At 42.8% G+C, this 8,632-nt stretch overlaps 1 protein-coding gene across 2 annotated transcripts in view; it reads right to left on the reverse strand.

Moving 5' to 3' along the window:
* The window catches only part of twin (CCR4-NOT transcription complex subunit 6-like twin), a 144,728-nt gene extending 136,317 nt beyond the window's left edge, over window positions 1-8,411 (reverse strand). For both annotated transcript variants that reach the window (XM_084589667.1, XM_084589669.1), the window contains exons 1-2: window positions 8,108-8,411; window positions 229-264 (exon numbers count right to left, since the gene is read on the reverse strand). The gene's annotated coding sequence lies outside the window, so the exon portion shown is untranslated. The remainder of the gene's footprint in view (window positions 1-228; window positions 265-8,107) is intronic.
* Between the last annotated feature and the right edge of the window lie 221 nt (window positions 8,412-8,632).

The raw sequence follows: 8,632 nt of genomic DNA on the forward strand, positions 1-8,632 counted from the left end.
TTACCAATGGCTGCTGACTCTGAAAAATCAATTTTAGTTTTTTGAAGAAATGAAAATTTTGAAAAATGCCTATGGAGATTATTCATTTGCATTTAAAAGCCTGGGACGTTTCTGCAACGTAAACGTCTATTCAACACTGCATCAATTAGCCATGTAATGAACCAATGGACAGAAATTCAATAAGCAAAAATTTGCACAAAGTGTAGAGCATGGGAACATATGACTTACAATGATATGATCCCCTCCTTCTTCTGGCTTGATGAGCTGCAAGCAAAGTGCACACTTTGTTGAAGGCAATCAAAACATAAATGTTACCTATTACATGCATTACAGCTTGACTATTAGGCAAAGTGGCTCTCGATTTAGAAAGCGGTAAAACACATCAAAGCACAAGAAGAGCAAGAAACAAGCAGTACCTTGGGAATAAAAATGTGACATGTCTACCCGCAGTGCACCACCTAACATCGGTTTCGGTACGTATAAAGATTCCATCTGGAATTGATTCTATTTTTTAATTTCTCACCCCTCGTCACTGATTGAAGTGACGCTGAAGTGGAGGTGTGGTTAAAGGAGTATAGACACCTACTTTTTCGGTTCGCGTTTTATCCTTTGTAATGATGCCTAAGACAATACTGTACATAGATCACCACATCATATTTGTCTACGACTGCCCAGTAGTTTCTAATGGAATTTCTTTTTTCACTTGTTTCGATTTCGGTTTCAACGGCCGATCAACGGCTGTGACGCCACAGTCAAGTCTAGGTCATGTGAGGGATGCAGATACAGCGATAAAATCATTCCTGTCTCGTTTAAATTTACTACAATGATAGAGCCAGCCTGCTTCAAGAACAGGAATCACTACAAGTCAAGAATCAGCGGTTATATCACTGTTTTTCATGCCAAGCATCAAGACTAGGTTGTCAGTCACTGTCAACTCCCGGCTGCTGAAATCGAAATCGAAACTGGTGAGAAGAAAATTCAATTAAAAATTACTTAGCGGTCGCTCGTGAACTAGGACCCGTACGGGATGAAAAAAAAAAAAAGAAAAAAAAAACAGCAATATATTTGTTCTTGTGTCGTTTGAATTCACTATAATGCTAAAGCCAACCTGCCTTAAGAGCAGGAATCACAACAAGAGCTGGTATTCGCCGCGAGATCGACCTAGAGGTGGCACCACCGTCACTCCGATAGTATGAATCGGCAGCCGGCGGCGCTTGCAGAAAAGCACGCGGCGCATGTATGCTTCCAAGTTTACGGAGGGTTTGTGACGATGAAAACGTGCCTTATGCAATGCATTAGCGATTTACTGTTTTCCAATACTGTAGTTAAAAATCCACGGATTTCGCCAATGCATCAAAAAAGAAAAAAAAAAGGCAGATTTCAGAAAAACAAGGCACGCAACCACTCATCTTTTAGATTTACTAGCATCGCTTTGCACGCTTTTTGCGTTGTACGGCGCTCACGGGCCTGATACTTGGGTCTGAACATGACACATCGCCTTTCCAACACTGTGTGCGTGTCTTATATGAGCGAGACAGCCAAATTTAGAGCCAAGCCCACAGCGATGCTCTGACCTGCAGTACTTTGGGATGAGTCGAGGCAACCTGGTTTATTATATCGTACTTGACTCGAGGATAAAGCAGGTTAAATGTAGTACTGACAGCGTACTGCCCGGTGGGTTGCCATAGACTGAGTGGACATCAGCTCTGGCTAGACAACCAAGCACAAGTACTCGCCGAAAATGAGATTACACTCACACTGTACAGAAAACCTCGCCGCAAAGGAAAGCTGACTGCTCACGTGTAGAGCGCTGAGTGGATTGAGTTTGTCGAGCTCAGAACAAGGCGGATGCTTCTTGCGGCAGATAATCTGGTAGTGTTGCACTATGAAATGACTAAGTGATTTCCCGAAACCGATGGAAGTATAAGGAATTTCTGATGTGTGCAATGTTAATAAATGGTAAATTAGTAGTGTAATTCCTTTTTTTTTCAATGACAATGAATTTCACCATGTGGTAGAACTTTTACACACTTGATAAAATTTAGGACTATCAGCGATTATTTTCAGTAACGTTAAAGTGCAAGCTGCGAAGATATCGTAACAACTGCGCTTGGTCACTGTCACGTTTTGGCAAAGAATTTTGAAGGCTGAAGATTTCTTTATCAATGATTATGATTATTGTTGAGCAGTGATTCAGTCTTATGCAAAGCAAAATATTAAGGCTACTTCTGAAAAAGGTGCGGATATAAAACTATCTTGAAAGAAATGGAGTTCATCTTATCATGCGACTATAAATATGTATTTATTCCCAAACTAAACACTGATAGTAAAGCCCGTATGATGCTATTTTACTCCCCTTGGTCAGAAACGAGTTTGCTCGAAAGACAGCACAGACGAAAAGGGATTCTAATGATTCTAATGGGCTACCAGTGTACATTGAGCTATGTGTATTATGTAATATTTAGTGTAACAAGTGCTGGGAAGATTTATTTCTCAAACGTTCGAGCATTTCTCTAAAGCGAAATGTTTTCACTACCACTGCGCAGAAGCCTTCACGAAAATAAAAAAAAAAGAAAGAAGAAAATAAATGCACATATGTGTTTAACACGCCATGGAACATTGGCTATATGACAGAGGATGTAGGGCGGGCTTCGATGTCATTGACCACGTGGGATTGTTTAACGTGAAGTCAAATCCCACAGCCGAGGAGAGCCTTTCGAAATGGCCGGGATCAAATGCTCCGCTCTCGAAATCAGCAGTTGAGCACCCCACCACTGAGACACCGTGACAGAGGTTTAAGAGTAAAAAAAAAAAATAATAGTAATAAACAAAAAATTAAAAATATGACTGTATTATGGATACAGAGAGCCAGAATGGCTTGTTCAAATTGGATTTTGCTATGCAGCAGTCTGCGGTCACGTTTCAGTAGCTGTGGTACTTCAAGCAGTAACGGGAATATCCGACTTTTGAGAGTTTCATTAAGTTGTATTGACAGCAGCAACCTGTTTTGCTATGACCCGGCGCCTTATGACAGCACCGCTTCGTTTGAGACACCGCTTGACAAAGAATCAGAAGAGCCAAAAACCGAGAGAGACTGATGTCTTTTCCAGCATGACATACTAGATATGGACAATTTTCTTTTTTTTTTTATGGAACGTGGCGCGATATGTTCATATTTCTTTTGCAAGAGGCAGATAGGTAAGCAAAAGCGCACAGTAACCGCAAAACAAGCAAAAAGCACTTTTGTACACTGCGGGCTGGCATGCGACATGAACACGCATCCACACTGAGTAGGGTTCGCCGCTATACCGCTAGGTGGCGACTCTGCTCGATCTCGAGTAGGGTACCTCGATACCAGCGCCGCTATATCGAGGCACCCTAATCTCGAGGCCAACGTCGCCGTTCTTTCATGTCGCACGGGATTGTGACGTCACAGTCAACTCGCGGCTGCTAAAACCGAAACCGAAACTGGGGAGAAGAAAATGCAATTAAAGATTATTGGTCGTAGGTGAAAACCACACGGTGATCCATACACAAGAATGTCTTGCGCATCGCTACCAAGAAAAATGCCACCAAAATTTGGTGTCTATAGTCCTTTACGTCATCGCTCCGACAGTACAAGCACCCAGTTTTGCCCCGCTAGACCCGCCGCGGTGGTACCGTGGTTAGGGCGCTCGACTACTGTGCCCAAGGTTCCGGGATCGAATTCCGACCGCGACGGCAGCTTTCCGACGAAAGAAGAAAAAGTAAGGCGCCCGTGTGCTGTTCGATACTAGTGCACGTTAACCATGCAGGGGGTCGGAATTTCCTAAGCCCTCCACTACTGCGTCTTTCAGAGCCTGGGTTGCTCTGAGACGTTAAACCCCAGAAATCAAACTAAACATCCAGTGAGTCAGTCAGCAATACGACCAGCAACCAAACTAAGCAAAGCTGTCAGAAACATGAAGCACTCCTTGGATCATCTGCGTCTGTTAATGACCTCGTCGCCGGGCCACAGGTGCCAACGTTGAACGACGCCCAGTATTGAGAATTACTTAGCAAGAAGAGTCAAATGCTGTGCATTTTAAGCACTGCACATCCACTGCGCTAAAATAGCCTAAAATTAACAAATAAATAGCTTACGCCGGCGGTAGTAAACCATCTTGTCAGAGCCCGGAGGTCTACGCCGATGCTCAAATTCCCGGCAATACCACGCGCGTCCCGAGCCTCGAGCTCGCACGAGAAGACTGCGGATCTTCTTTCTCTTTTGTCCGTGCGTGCAAAGATTCTCATCGTTTTCGGATCGCGTTTGTGCACGCGTGCACGCATGCCCGCGCCGCTGCGCCGATGAGCATTGCTATTGTCCCCGAACGTCCACTCATCTCTCGCGACAACACTAGCATAACGAATCCGCAAAACGCATGGAAACGCTTGTGAAGGGTATTCTGCATCGCAGATCGCAGAAGTATGACTGCCAGAAATAGTTTCAATTTTTGAGCGCGGTAGCACAACAACCGACATCTGCACTCGCGCGAAAGGTGCACATGGATGGATCTCTTCACAGAACACTAGAAATTTCTGCTGCTCTTGGCCACAGACGTAGCACTAACAAGGCAGGGAAGCAAAGGTTTCAATCAAGAAGAAGGATAATTGTGAACATGCGGCGGTGCAATGACATAGGCCGTCGTCATACACCGTCGCCGCTCCAAACGGGGTACACTCGCATATTCTCTCCGCATCTCGATCTGCACGCTCTAGTATCTGCACAGACAGGATAGAATTGGTAGAGCTATCAAAATGAAGAGTGAATGCAAAGCATGGCATCACTCAGCCATTGTCAGAAGGCGGAAAATTAAAGAATTTAGGTGACTTCAGTTCTGGTAACAAAGGCAATACATCCTCCTACAGAATGTGCCATGTTCTTGCAGCTTCATCCCCATTTAATTCAGCACAGGAAAAAAAAAAAAAAAAGGATTGCACATTTTTTCGCAGCAGGGACCTATTCAGCCATCTAGCAGTTAAAATGTATCACCATAGGTTTATTTTACTGCACAATATCAAAAAACCAAGTCATTATTTTATCATCTCCGCACAAAACATTGTCACAAATACGCATGCTGAACTCTAAACCAGAAATGCCTACCTAAGTCTCCGAGTGAGATTATTGAGCCACACGAGGATAAGCAAACAATTCAGTTAATAACATCACTAATGAAGCCACTTTACAGTAAAAACTTGTGTAAAGGTGGAAGGAGGAAAAAAAGTGGCTCCATCTCAACACTGATAAATGCCTAATTAACAAATTCCTAGCAAACAACTACAGATTGTTTTGAAGTGAGAATGTATCATAGTGGCCAGAGCAAGCATGTACACATGTATTTAAATAATTTATTACAATGGTGACAAGTGAATTAACAAACTTCATCACCAAGAAGAATGCCGTTTACACACAAACTTTGCTGTCTGGTTTGCCTACTAATCTGACATTATCATACTGGTTACCACTCCATACTGCTATCGTTTCCACAAGACACAAATTAAAAAGCTCAAGGAAAAAAGCACACCAAGGGGAGTTGAAAAACAAACAAACAAAAAAAAAAACTGATGCACAGTTACTGAGGCAATAACAGTGACAGAAGATTGCAATCTTTTAAACACCAGGCAGATGTTGGCTATTACGTGAACTGAAACTGGTATTTATTAACTTATTTAAAATTATGTTCAGCATTATTTAGGCATTATTGTAGGGCCAAACATGACAGCACATTTCCATCTACCATGTCACTGTCCAAAAAGTGTGATTGGCAAACTTGTGCATGGCTTCAGTTACTTTCAGCAGTGCCCACAATAAAATGAGACACAGCAAAGATATGCTCAAAGCACACAAACTGGAGAAGCTATGAAGCTGGGAGCTTAATGCAGCATAAAACATAGCTTTTCAAGGTCACAGGTTATCTACACATTCATGTCAAACAACTAATATGAATGCCTTAATATGGTTAAAATGCAAAGCTGATATCAGCCTCACTATGTCCACTGCATTACAAAGGACTCTCCCATATATCTCCAATAAACCCTGTCTTGTGCTAGCTGCATTCATTTTATGCCTGCAAACTTCCTACTTCCTGGTGTATTCATATAAGAGGTTTGGTTGGGTTTTGGGGTTTAACGTCCCAAAGCCACACAGGCTATGAGAGACGCTCATATAAGAGGTGGAAGACAAATACACCATGGTGGGCAAAAACAGAATGCTGAACTAAATGCACAGTTTTTAATGTAGTGCCTGGATTCTAATAGTCTTTGTCTTTAGAACTGAGCAGCATGCTAAAGAACCAGGAAGACACAGGTGAGAAAACATATATGCAGTACTCGAGTGCATATTTTCTCACGTAGGTGCCCCCGCACTTGTACCCTTGCCTATGAGTCCTCATTATTCTAGTGCACTATATAGCCTTCATCAAAAATATACAGCCCAACGGTATTACTTCTAATCGGCATAATAGCTCATGTACAATATCCATGGAAATCCCAAGTCATGGAGGGGTGAGGACAGCGTCCTTCTCAACATGAAGTTCCTCCCACAGTGGCAATTCATTAAGTGCCACATGGCAAGGTTCAGAAAACAACACTGTGGGCTGTATATTTTTGGCAAATGGTGCACAGTTCAAACGTTCAAATATGCATCATTCCCAATAAGCCTATCTGGCTGTTCGTCTTGCCTTGCAGTAACACCATTTTCCTACAAAATATGGGTTCTATATTCAGTTAAACAATGCATTTAAAGTTTACAATATCTCTGGCACAGCCAAAAGCTGCAAGAAGAGACGGAGATAAGGTTGCATGAGATCATTATTTTTAACTGCAGAAGCACAAAGTCAGGCAACTAGAAAACTGGCTCACTGCACTATGGTGGCTACACTGCACCTAATATACCACCCCTACCTCCTTGCTCTTCCCAAGGTATCCTCTTAAATCACAACGAGCTTTTTTCTTCCTTTACATTGGTACCTACAGAAATGATTATTACTTCTCAATTTAGACACCACCCCCCTTCTTCCTTACCTAATTTCAATTCCTGAAGATACCCCTGGGCTCACATCGAAAACGTTAAAACACAACAGGCGTTAGTTTAGACCGCGGCGAGCTCGCTACCGAAATGGAGGTGCAGTTAAGGCAGCACAAATATGGTAATCTAATAATTTAAGGATTTAAGGTAACCGCAAATCCCACTGCATAAGCAGTGAGTCGATCAGCAATACGATCACCAACCAAGCGTAGCTGTCAGAAACATAAAGCACTCCTTGGATCTTCTGCGCCTGTCAATGCCCTGGTCGCTGGCCCACAGCCGACAAAGTTGAACGACGCTCAGTACTGAGAATCACGAAACAAGGAGACTCAAATTCTCGGTATTTTAATCTCTACACATCCACTGCGCCTAAAATTAAGAAATATGTAGCTTACGCCGACGGTAGTAAACCATCTTGCCAGAGCCTGGGAGTCAACTTCGATGTTTGAATTCCTGGCAACACCGCGTACGACCCGAAGCCTCGGGCTTGCACGAGAAGACTGCGGATTTTCTTTCTCTTTTGCCCGTGCATGTTTTCGGATGCTCGTCGTTTTCGGATCGTGTTCGTGCACGCATGCACACGCCGCTGCGCTGATGAGCACTGCTCCTGAACGTTCACTCATCTTGCACGACAACACAGCATAAAGAATCAGCAAAAACACATAAAAACGCTAATGAAGGGTATTCCGCATAGGTTGATAGCAGAAGGATCAGTGCCAAAAATTCAATTTACGGGAAGACTTCAATTTTTGAGCGCGGTAGCATAACCGACATCTGCCTTCGCGCGAAAGGTGCACATGGATCTCTTCACAGAATACTCAAAATTCCTGCTGCTCTTGGCCACAGACGTAGCACTAACAAGGCAGGGAAGCAAAGGTTTCAATCAAGGAAAAGCATAATTGTGAGCATGCGACGGTGCAATGACATAGGCCGTCGTCATTCACCGTCGCCGCTCCAAACGGGGTACGCTCTCTCTCTCCGCATCTCTCCGTACGCTCTAGCATCTGTATGAAGCACTGCTGGAAGGAAATATAGGATCATGAATATTGTATGTTTACGCACCTTCATTTAATAGCGAGTGAACCGTAGCCAACCGAGACAAGTGTGTTTCGAATTTCACTTTTCGGATGAGCTTTCGGCATAGGCTGCTACTTTCCCATCACGATATTACAAAAACAAAGTCCGTCACACGAAAACACAAGATTTTAGTCACTGTATAAGCAACTCCAGCATGCCTTAGAAATTACAACCACATTATTTTAGTTAAACCGCGAGAATTTGCTTTTTACACGTTAGAGAATAACATTGAATAACGGGTTGAATAATTTCTCTAGAGCACAATCGTATGCTATCACACAAAGGTCTTCAGACGTGCCAGCTGCACAACCTCATTCCAATGCTCAATCATATCGTTATACAGTTTTATGGAACGTTAAAAAGCAAAGCGTCCTCTTGAATTAACAGTTTAAAACTTAAGCTTTGTTTTTGTAAATAACAAACTCAAATTTTAGTGTAATAATTTTTCTATAGAGGGCGCAACAACTATTAAGTTATTGTTTAATGGTTAGGTATGTGGTTGTGCGCAGA

This window comes from Amblyomma maculatum, chromosome 1 (assembly GCF_055883805.1).
Source record: "Amblyomma maculatum isolate TAMU_Amacu chromosome 1, ASM5588380v1, whole genome shotgun sequence".
Classification (NCBI taxonomy): domain Eukaryota; kingdom Metazoa; phylum Arthropoda; class Arachnida; order Ixodida; family Ixodidae; genus Amblyomma; species Amblyomma maculatum.